Raw genomic sequence first — 12,206 nt, forward strand, 5'->3', positions numbered from 1 at the left:
GAGATTATAACTCAATAGACTGCACTGCATAGTGCATATTTATGTATTTCAACGAAAAATTTTATTTGCTTTTAGCCGTAAAGATTTATTTTTTATATAAAATATTTCAGCATCCCATTTTCTCCTGATTCTGAAGGAAGAGGGAAATATAATTTTAACCAGTTAGACTTGTATAACGGGGTTCCGTTTAACAGCTTCTTGATCAACCAGTGTCAGATTTTGTATTGGAGCTTAGTGCGTTGCATGCAGTTTAGGTCTTGAATACAAACAATAGGCATCCATAATTGTTTTAATGTTCTGTTTATTATAAACAGTTTCCTTTATATTCAAAGGAGAATTTTATCTCCTTCTGTTAAGAAGAAATAACTGAAAGTTATCATTGTTATTTCTTCATCAAGATATATCTTTATTTTCATAACATTCTTGTTTTGTTTTGAATAACAAGTTGGATATCTTAATTATTTTGTAGCCGAGTAGTGCATTAAAGAATCCCCAACCTTGGTTAATGTATTAGGTATTCTGGCAGTTGATTTCCTACATTCTTCTCTATGAATTACGTAATATTCTAATTCTGCTCAATTAATTCTGCCAAGGGGTGCCAGCTGCCAACAGCGGACAATTAACAAATAAATACCAAGCATGGATCTCTAGTTATGTACTTACGGACATTTATATAATTGCAAACTACATTTGATACATAAAGGGTATCTGAACTAATTATTGTTTAGTTTACTGATTACTGATATCCCCAATATATATATAACTTCTAATCCCAATATCCAACTCCACCTAGATAAAACGTACATAATTTAATCAATCTTAAAATCTTGCCGTCATCAGTTGTATTGTGATACCGTGCCTGGACAACATTAAACATATTTATTTCTTTAAAATCTAAAATATTTTAATATCTTATCAATATGCCTCAAAATCAGCCACGGTATTTTTAGCGGAAAGCAAAACTATAGGGTTCAAATAAGAGAATTTTGGACCTCTTGCCCCTTCCATGTGTAGATATTATTATACACAGTACACACACTATAGCAGTTTGGGATACATCACGGGCAGCCGTAGTACATTTGAATTTCCGAGCCGGGTCACCCTTTCCGGTCCCAGTGTGTACTGTACCTAGTTCTACGGACAGGACTAGCCGGTGCAACAAGGTTGACGCAGCCAGACTTTATGCTTCATATAGACTGAATTTACTTTTACTGAAGGGGCAGATTTGCGTGACAACCTTTTTTATAAAAGGAGAGGGGCTGGGGTCTAGGCGGGTTTTTATAAGATTTAACCCAAAATATAGCTGTTGTCATAACAAAACTTGTATTTAAGAGACTGTAGACTTAATTTGTAAAGGGACTCGTAATTAAGTCTCTGCTAAACACTTAAATTTTCTAATCCTTAATGATGTAAAAACTTGATATTGAAACGACCGTTGCCTTTTTTTGTTTTTAAACAATCGTTTTTTTAAAAAGTGAAAACGATCTATCCCTTGTACTGCGTATATCCCTGAATGAGATGAATCGATGACCTAGTCTGTATATTCTGTCTACTGGACAGCTTGATGACTCTGTTTGTAGATCTCAATGGAAGAAAAATTGGGTTCACATTCTCCTCACAAGGTGGGATGGATAAATCCAATTCTAGGTCCAGATAATAGAGAAAGCATGTTCTAGAACTGGAGAACATTTTTTATATTTTATATGCAGTTTTATGAACTTATTTCCTATAGAGATATAGAGAATTCGTATTTTTAAACCTTAAAAAAGTTATAATTTTTTTTTTTTCATTTTTAAGCATTTATTGTGATAGCTAGTTTAAGTATAAGTATAAATATAATTACAAATCACAAAATATAAATATAATTACAAATCACAAAATTCTTAGAAATCTCGCAATTTTTATCGTTCCATATTTTTATGGTTATTTCTGTATTCCATTTCATCTGTCTATTTTGTTTTACAGGTTTTGGAAATTTTTTTTTATAAATTTATTTTTGAACAGTTCTACGGAATCTTTTTCCATCGATAGATGCATTTATTCTCTCAAGTCTGAAACTTTATCACTAGTATTAAATGTCTTCTTTAACGATTTTTTTATATTTTACAATTTCCACCGTAGACGGTAAACTGGAGACTGTAAAGTGTAGACTTGAGACAGTAAAGTGTAGACTGGAGACTGTAAAGTGTAGACTGGAGACTAAAGTGTAGACTGGAGACTGTAAAGTGTTGACTGGAGACAGTAAAGTGTAGACTGGAGACTGTAAAGTGTAGACTGGAGACAGTGAAGTGTAGACTGGAGACAGTAAAGTGTAAACTGGAGACTGTGAAGTGTAGACTGGAGACAGTAACGTGTAGATTGGAAACTGTAAAATGTAGACTGGAGACTGTAAATTGTGGACTGGAGACTGGATACTGTAAATTGTAGACTATGACTGTAAAGTGTAGACTGGAGACTGTAAATTGTGGACTGGAGACTGTAAAGTGTGGACTGGAGACTGGATACTGTAAATTGTAGACTAGACTGGAGATTGTAAGAATATATGTATTGTAGCGAAAAATACAGAATGTTTTGCGAATTCTCTCGCGAAATCAACTTGAGACAGTATGTCCACTGTCCAGTCTGTATCTCCATTAATAAACTTTATAAAGTTTTGATGACAAATAGAAAATACTAAAAATATCTTATTCATAGATAAGAATGGGGTAAAAAGGAAAATGTATATAAAACCTGAATTAGGTGAACTAATGTTTGAAAGTCGATCGCGCCAATTCATCATTTTCTACTATTTTCATGTAACCTCACATATTTCCCATCCCTAATTCAAAAATCTTGTCTTGCTAGAGCATGGGCGAACATTGAATATGTTCTTTTGCAAAGAAGCTTTAATTTGTATTTTAGCTATTTATTGAGTTAATCATAATAACTTTTTTTTTTACAAATTTCAACTTTCCAAGTTTTAACATTTTTTCACAATTTTATATCGATTCCTTAGTTGATTTTAAGATTTTAAGATCTTCAAATTTTTTAATTAATTTTTTTATTGAACCGTTATTACCGGGCCGGGTTATCCTGTTTATCGGAAACAATAGAATCGTGGTTCTAAAAAAGTTAATATATTTTTATATATTTTTATTGATTTACTCAAAAACCTAAGTATCACTAAAGAAGGACAGATTGATTTAAAATATCTCTAAAAAGATTTATTACATTCAACGTTTAGATTTGTTGGTTACCAAGAGTTTAAAAGTGAAATAAATTAATTTATGGTTTTGTAGTAAGAAAAGTAATTTTTATAATGGGTGGGGTTGGTGTCTCCGTCATGGGAGGTTTTGGGTCCTAGGCCCAGAATTCTCCATGAAGTCCCAGGATACTTCTCCCGGTATAGTTTTCATCCGTCCTCTCTCCGGGATACATTAAAATAGCAGATAGATGGATAGTTGGATAGAGAAATATATATATCTAAAGCTATAAAGATATAACGTCTAAATCTCTGTATTTCTGTCTGTCTTGTAGGCAAAGCTAGATTCCCAAGCCAGTAAAAAAATACTTGGATTAAACAAACAAAAAGCGAAACGAGATCATAAATTCATTTTCGTAACATTTAAAAAATGTTTCCTTTTGTCTATATAGATTGGATTGCTATTGGAGCATCTATATATATTAAGCAGTAATCTCTGTTTGTTTTTATGCCCGATCATAACGCAGGAACCCCTCCACCAATTTGCCACAGATTTGATTGGAGAACTTGGCAGGATCTTGGGAATATATTTAAATCAGTTAAAAATTTTAAGTTAAGTGGGGTGATTTAAAAAGTTTAGATTTCAAGCAGAGCAGGGTTCCCGTGCTAGCTTTTACATAGATTTGATTTTGAACTTTGGATATTGTGAACACAGTGTTTAGTCTAATTAGAGAGAAATTCTTTAGAAGTAGGTAATACCATAGTATAGAAAACACAGTAAAACCATAAGAAAACATTTTATCTTTTTTTTTAATATTTCAGCTCTGTAGGCTTTCAAATGGCTCTCCAAATGTTTAAAGAATTTAAGATTTTATTTCTGCAAAAATTTATTTCAATGGGAATATTATGGTTTAATAGTTTTGCCGTATATCAATGCTGTCAGAGTTTTTACATAACTTATATTTATATAAAACCAGAGTTTTTACATAACTTATATTAATATAAAACCATAGTTTTCATCTGAATATTTTCAAGAATTGTTTGGTTAGGTAAGCAAACCTCAGCATCAGGCGCGCAACTAGACATTTTGTTAGAAGGAGGCAAGAAGGAAATATTTGGCGCAAAGCGCGAAAATTTTTTTGAACCCCACAAAACATTTCTAGCTGGGAGGGGGGCAGAAAAATGTGTTTATATCCAAAAAATAATAACACTGACAAGAAATGCCTTTCATTAAAAACCATGATTTTACATGAAAAATATGTTTTTTAATATGACACATCACACAATATTTGCGGTGAACATGTAGGATTAATTTAATAGTTGTACTACAGAATATCGATTGAACTAAAAGCTCAATAAACTTATGTTCAATTATTACTTTTTATTTTACGATCTGCTAGCTCTAAAATTTGTTCAGAGTCAGGATTCCTGAATCGCTAAATAGCAAAACAGGGTGGACTTCTTGGCTCTTGCCCCCCTACAGGGGGGGGAAGCCTTCTTAAGGGAGGGGCATGCCACCCTTAATCAGGCCTTTCTTCTAAAACTGGATTATTTATCAACTAGATAGAGAAGTTAAAGGGAACCTAGAGAATTCTATTCTTGGTTTGAGAAGGTTAGTATTCAAATAGAATTATGAATTTGAATGAATGGATAAGGTTCTGACCATGTTAAGCCTACTATGAAATAATTAATGAAAACTAACAATACACCTTTAGCTCAAGGATTACTCTGTAAACCTTCAACCGTAAATAAAAAATGGCAACATGGAATTCACGACAAAAAAATTATTTTAGCATGAAGTTTTTGTTAAATTATAAAAAAGATAAGAAGCCCCTCGTGCAAAACAGATTGTTAATAATGTTACTTATCTTTTTGAGAAAAAATATTTCTAACCATTTGTTCCCGTATATGCCCTGTGAATTTCCGTTAAAAAAACTCAAAGGGTGGAGAATGGATTTTTTTTTCTAAAATTGACAAACAAAAACGTCCAATCAACTTGTTATGTTATCTTTTATCATGGTTGGTCAAATATAACTTTCAGAGATATCATATTGCATGGATGAGACACTTTATTTTCAAGGGCAAGATACATCTCCTGTTTTAATTAATTTTAGCACTTTTTTATATTTCTTATTTGAATTTTTTTTACTAAATTTTTTCCACTCTATTATATCCCAAACAATTGATTCTATTTACAAATTAAGATAAAATGTTGGTGTGGGTACAGTAAGAAGAAAGGCGTGGATAGGGTGGTTAACTTGGCAAATGGGCTGATTTGGCAAGGATACTAATTTTCTTGTTCTTATCTTAAACGTTTCTATTGGATTTTACAAAATGAAAAAGAAGTAAATATAAACTTTTTCCACGACTTTTCCCAGAAAGAGATTTAGATAAATTTTCAGAGTCTGAAACATGAGCCTCCAGCAAATTCGACTAAATGTCAAGAACAAGATGACTTAAAGGTAAGTTTGTGGTTATGTTAATTCGATTTTCTTGGTCTATCTTTTTCATCTGTTTTTAGAAGAATTTTTCTTTTACTTTTCTTATAGATGTATCATCAGAGAATGTTGATGAACATCTTTAGATAATATGTCACATATGTACAAGAGTAAATCATTTTCTTTAGATTAATATCTGTAAATTAGGAATAGATATCCTTGAAAGAACTGTGTAATATGATCACAAAAGATTCATTAGAAAGAATAATGGATGGGATTGTGGAGACAATAATTGAATGGACAACTTTCTGTCAAATTAGGAAAATATCCTAGTTCATCTTTATCCACTAAATGGAAAATAGATATTTTGAAGGGTTGATATTTTCGTGAAAATATGCACCCCTCATTTTAAACCTTCAGTTATGCATGCTTTTCATGTTTTATGTGTGGCAATCATTTTTGTAGCTTTAGTGAAAAAAAAACTTTCAACAACATCCTTAAACATTTTTAGAACACAAAAAATACTCCCTGATAAAAGCAGTAGAATGACTGAACTAAGAGTTGTTCTGTAATGATAATAAAAATAACTTACATTTTGTTTTTTGGTTGTTGGTAATAAAATTGTTATTTCTTTTAATACGAATTGAAGGAAATCAAATTTTATTGTAACATATAAACACTATTTAACAGACATGGACACTGGACCAGTGGACAGGCAATAAGGAAAAAATCTAACTTTTTAGTGAGTATTATGCATTTATGCATTCGTTGTTATTGTGTTAAAACCCTGACTGCATTCAACATTGATTCCGGTAAAAAAAACATTTTCATTTAAAATTTTATTTTGTCTGATAACTTAAGATGACTTCTTTAGAAAAAAGTCTTATTCCTTTTGTCTAAAGTTCTATATCCCTTTAAACTTTTCTCAACTATGTAAAAAATTGTATAGAATTAAGTTTGCTTTGTATTACTTAGTTGTTGCTAGACTTTTGTCTTGTTCATCTTTTCTTGTTGGAAAAATTTAAGGCTAGACAAAATTAAAAGGAAGTGTTTATAATGATAATGTAAAGTAGGTTTAGCATGCACACCCGGTGTACATTAGAATATCCGAACTGGGCCAACCTTTGCTGTCCTAGTTCGGACAGTAATGCCATTTTCCACAGAAGTTAATGATTTAAATTAATCGATGCAATACATTTTATTCAATTGATCATTCTTCTTTTGTGTTAGTTAGATTTATTTGTTTTTCTTATTATAAAAGATTCAATGGTTTATATTTAGAATACTGGTCTGTTTTTAGGCATGAAGTAAATTTAAAATCTTAATTAATTTAGAGAACAAATTGATGAATGCATAAGAAGTTTATTTTCATCGGTTTAACTTTTTTGGATAAACCCCTTTTCTTAACAATAAATTATTCTAGTTGGTGCATTGGATGAAGATTAAGTTCATCACTGGAAATGAGAAGGTCTGATGTAAATTGGCTCAAAGTCGTCTAACTTTTACTTTTAACTTTACTTTTTCATCCAACATTCATTCAATCCAAATTGTTCCGGCCCTTTTATACAGAGTTAATTAGGACTAGATAAAACTGTTAGAAATATCAGATTTTTGTTGATATATATTCAAGAAACAGTTTATACCTCACCCATTCCACACCCTACTCCATCAAAACAACAATTGATTTGGTGGAAAACATCTAAATGCATACAATAAGTTTCTTCTAAAAAAATTTAATCATTTAATTTTTTTTGGGGGGGGGGGCCGGATTTTTAAAAGAAGTAAAGTCCCATGTTTCATCTTTTGTTTTAAGATCTGCAAACAATTAAATGAAAATAAAAATATAAATAATATTTATTATTTAAGATTTTTACTTAAGGAAGATAAATTTGGAAAATTTGAAAACCCCTTAAACAGTTTAATTAAAGATAAACTAACATTAAACAGAATAATTGCATTGTGGCATTGTATTATCTTTATGCTCAAAGGAGCAACATAAATTTTCTTACTTTTCTATAGTTTGGGAAACAGATTTACATTTATATTCTAAATTTTTGAAACAAATGCTTTATTTGGTGCAAGAGAACATAACCCGTTTTTATTTTCTAAAAACCATGACTTAATAAAACAAAACAAATCTTAAGAATGTGCCTCAGAACCTTGGAATTTAAATAGATTCTAAGTAACTATTTATATGCAGAAGGACTATAAAACCTGGAGAACTCATGAGAAATGAACATTTTAGAATTTTCCTTAAAATCGAACATAATTTTAGTTTTATTAGTGAAATATAAATATTGCAACTTTAAAGTGGCGTTTTTTTTAAAGCCATAATCATTATAATTCTCAATTCAATAAAAAGAGAAAATGAATTAATATTTTTTTTAAAGGGAGTGACCGGCTATGTAAGGTAGTTGAACAGAGTATGCAGTGTTGTGGAAAACTTCTTTCGTATTCATTTGAGACATATTAAACTTTTTAAAGATCTGTAAATCCTAAATTTGAGAGCAAATTCAACGTTCAAAACTCCTACTTTGTGGGTGGATACGTTATCAGAATTAGTTAAATTATTAGTTTCTCTGTTCTCATTATTCTGGTTTCTTGTTATTCACAAAGAATTTTCTGCAGATTTTCTAGAATCGTTATTGGAAAGACGACATATGAAGAATTTGAATAAATCTGCGAATAAATTCAAAGAAAAAAGAAATTCAATATAAAATTGAAAACGAAATAATCGATTTTAGCATTGATTTATTGACAAATTTCTTTTGAGAAATATGTTCCCAACCATCTAATTAGATTACTGTATAATTTTTACTTTATTCTTTGTCGTCGTTATATAATAATTTAAAAAAAAAACGATTCTGAAAACGTATCCACCCCCAAAGTAGGAGTTTTGAACGTCGAATTTGCGCTCAAACTCAAGATTTACAGATCTTTCAAAAGTTTAATATGTCTCAAATAAATCCGAAAGCAGTTTTCCACAACACTGCATACTCAGTTCAACTACCTTACATAGCCGGTCACTCCCTTTAAAGGAAGATTATTTATATATCTTTGGAAGAAATAAATCTGAAGAGGAAATTTTTTAACTTCTTTAATGAGAAAGATAAATGAAATAATACTAAACATTTATAGTATTAGTTTGTAATAAGAACCTATATTTTCAATATCAATATATTTTCATCAATTTAACAACTAGAAGGAAAAGATTTCTGACACTTTTCAACAACTTTGTCTTGAACTTTTCTTGAAATTGTAAACTTAAACATACAAGTGAAATTGTGAATTGAAAAATTCTTCCAATTATTTTGAGCAAGTTTGAATTGGCTAATTAAGATTTTCTCAAGATTTATTCTTCTGTGTTAAACTTTCTCTGGATTCATATTTATTTATTTAAAATCAAGAAAATTTCTGTACATTATTTTAAATATAGTTGCAAAAGGATGAAGACAGACATCTCTTCTTGGTGAATTAAATACAGTTCTTTAAGGTTTAAGTTTTTTGATTGGGCTATTTTTTCAACCTGATTTAAAGTTCTTAGGAACTACAAGTTTTTTAGATCGAACTTTGCCATGTATTTAGTTTCTTTGGGGGAAAATTTTTCTTTGATATTCCTAGCACTTAATATTCTCTGATATCGGTAATCAATAATGCTACTTGCTCTAGTATAACTAAGTTTTTTCCTCAATGTGAATGTTCCAATACAAGCAAAGGTAATGAATGATATTTTTAACTCCTCAGATAATTTTCTTCTTGTAAATTTATACAGTGAAACCCTTAATAACGAATACATCGAAAGAATTCTTCAAATGTCGTATTCTTCACTTTCTGATATTGGAATGTTGCAGATATTTAGTTTTTTAATTAAATGATTATATGGAACTCTTTAAAACTGTTCCCGCATATTCATGGCTATTTATTTATTTTCGCAAATACTGAAATTTACGAAATAAAATATAAAACTCATTGAAAAATTGTCAAGATATGTCATTTGATAAATTCTTCCGATGTATTCGTTATTAAGGGTTTCACTGTAGAATATTCTTATTTCATTGAAAATGAAATCTTGAGGGTTAAACTCACTTAAACAGGTTTCAATAATAATTTGTATGAAAACAGGGTTCTCTTAGCTTACGGCAATTTTCGATGTTACATCTTGCTTCCACCATCTCCTCCGATATTGAAATTTTATTTAGACTTTGTGTGCTGGGTTTTTATTATAAAGTTTATTTTTGTTTTATTTAGTAAATCGTTTATTAATAATTATGTATCACTTTTTTCAAGAGCTACTTATTCAAAACATCCAGTTAATTTTAAAGTAGAAAGACCCTGGCTATTTTAAAAGATAAAAAATGTTTTTTTGCTCATATATGTTCTCTAATATGCCTGAAATAGATTCCTAAAATTAAATTAAAATGGTTTTTGACACAGAACACGTTGAAAATAACATTTATGTTCAAATTTGACACTTTGTGTTGTATTTGGGGCATACAACCGATTTGGAATTTTGTTCCCTTGAATTACTAATGTTCATTTAAACCCAATATGTCTAGGCTACTGACTTACATGGTTTAAGATTGATGGTTTATCTATCACACCAATACATCAACTAGCTTCTCACACCAATACATCAACTAGCTTCTCACACCAAATCTGAAATGAAAAATGAAAAATGTAAAATTCAGGAGTAACTTTTTTCTACTATTGTTTAAGGTTTTTAAAATGAACATTTGAACTAATGGTCGTGTAGATATTATTTCAAGTTTCCTTCATTTATATGTACAATGTACAAATGAGTGAGTTATCCTTGTTTTACTATATAAAAATTAGTTATTTTTGAATTGTTATTTCTAATTCAAAATAAAAGAGACTTGTTGGAATTTACACTTGATGATATAGAATAATGTTGATACAGGGTGTCCCACGAAGTTATTATAATAAAAATTATAATTATTTAAGGTGTTAAATAAGAAAAGACAATAATAAAAATATTATATAGGAGTCATGTATTACTAAAATTAATTTCAAAGTAAAGTATATTTGAACAATAGATTTTTTTAACCAAATAAACTGCTAAAAGCCTTTAATATCTAACACAATGAATGGAAGACGACATTCAAAACTATTTACCAACTGTCATGTTTCATGGGACACCCTGTATCTTCCAACGTGTTTAGTTAGATAAAGGTTTGAATCAGAAATGCCGCTGTTATAGAGAATCACTAAATATCACGCCTGCTGTTACTTAAAGAACACAATAAGTTCTACAGTTTTGGATTTGGAAGAAAGAAAAACGTTATTTAAGGAAAGAGTTTGTTGGTAAAAATACATAACAAAAAGACATTAGATATCCGTCATGTGAGGAGATTAATACAATTTTGCAGTTTGCACCATATTGTAATTAACTCAAGAGCTATAATGAATCTACAGTGTGTCCCAAGAAACCTTAAATTAATTGTTTATTTTTGAACGTTTTTTTAATGACAATTTTTAAAGAATGAATATCATATTTTTCTGTATTTCTTAAGTTCATCAAAGTATAATTAATTAAATGATCACTGTTTTCTTTAATAATTTTAAAAGTTTGAAGTCCTAATTCTGATACAAACCATAGGATTTAAGAATCCAATTACACTGCTGACAAGATAAATGTCTTTATTCCAGCATGGTTTTGTGGTTTATGGGAATATAGAATCTTACAATTTCATTTAATTTTATACTTTACACTGTGTTCAAATTATTGGATTTATTTGATCAAAATAACTCGTAAACTGCATGATTGTTAGCTTTTTCTATTGGATAGAAATCAGGGAGTAAGGAATAGAAGGGAGATATAACTGACGCAGTTCGCCCTACCATATTATACATGCTTTGCAGACGGGTACTTCATTTGCATATGAAATATTCAGAATAGGTTATTGTATACGCGGTAATTGTACATCAGACAAATATATCTTATACAAATGGAGTACCGTCTGCAAAGCATGTACAATCATATGGTAGGGCGAACCGCGTCAGTTATATCTCCCTTCTATTCCTTACACCCTGATGGAAATACTTGGAATACATATATTTATTTGTTTGATTATTATATCGTTATTATAACACAGTGGATAATGTTATAGATACTTGTGATTAGTTGGTAATAAGGCAGGTTTTATTACTTTAATTATCGCAACAGGGGCGTACGGGATCATTTGTGTAAGGGGGGCATTTTTGCCCTCCTTGGCAACACTGTCCCCCCCCCTTAAAACCCCTTTTTTAAATATTGATACCTTTTTTAACTATGTAAACTATTCGATCATATACACACTTCCATAAAACAAGTGTTAATGTATTATTTATGTAATTTTCTTAAGTGAACTCATCAGACACTTCCTCTTAATACTGTGGTGTAAGCTTCAATAGGTTAAATATATTTATATTTTCATAGAAACTATACATATTGTATAATTATGAATAATGATATCAAAGATATACTTACACTAAAGGCAGTATTGATTAAAGCTTTTTTAATAAAACTTTTTTAGTTATGGGTAAAAAGTGAAATTTTAAAGTATTTTTTATATAGATGCCCCCCCCCC

At 30.0% G+C, this 12,206-nt stretch overlaps 1 protein-coding gene across 1 annotated transcript in view; it reads left to right on the forward strand.

The window, feature by feature from the left end:
• The first annotated feature begins 5,581 nt into the window (after positions 1-5,581).
• LOC111698406 (uncharacterized) overlaps positions 5,582-12,206 on the forward strand; it is a 54,911-nt gene continuing 48,286 nt past the window's right edge. Inside the window, exon 1 of the mRNA XM_023468740.1 lies at positions 5,582-5,643. The gene's annotated coding sequence lies outside the window, so the exon portion shown is untranslated. The remainder of the gene's footprint in view (positions 5,644-12,206) is intronic.

The sequence above is a fragment of the Eurytemora carolleeae genome, unplaced genomic scaffold, assembly GCF_000591075.1.
Source record: "Eurytemora carolleeae unplaced genomic scaffold, Eaff_2.0 scaffold50, whole genome shotgun sequence".
Lineage (NCBI taxonomy): Eukaryota > Metazoa > Arthropoda > Copepoda > Calanoida > Temoridae > Eurytemora > Eurytemora carolleeae.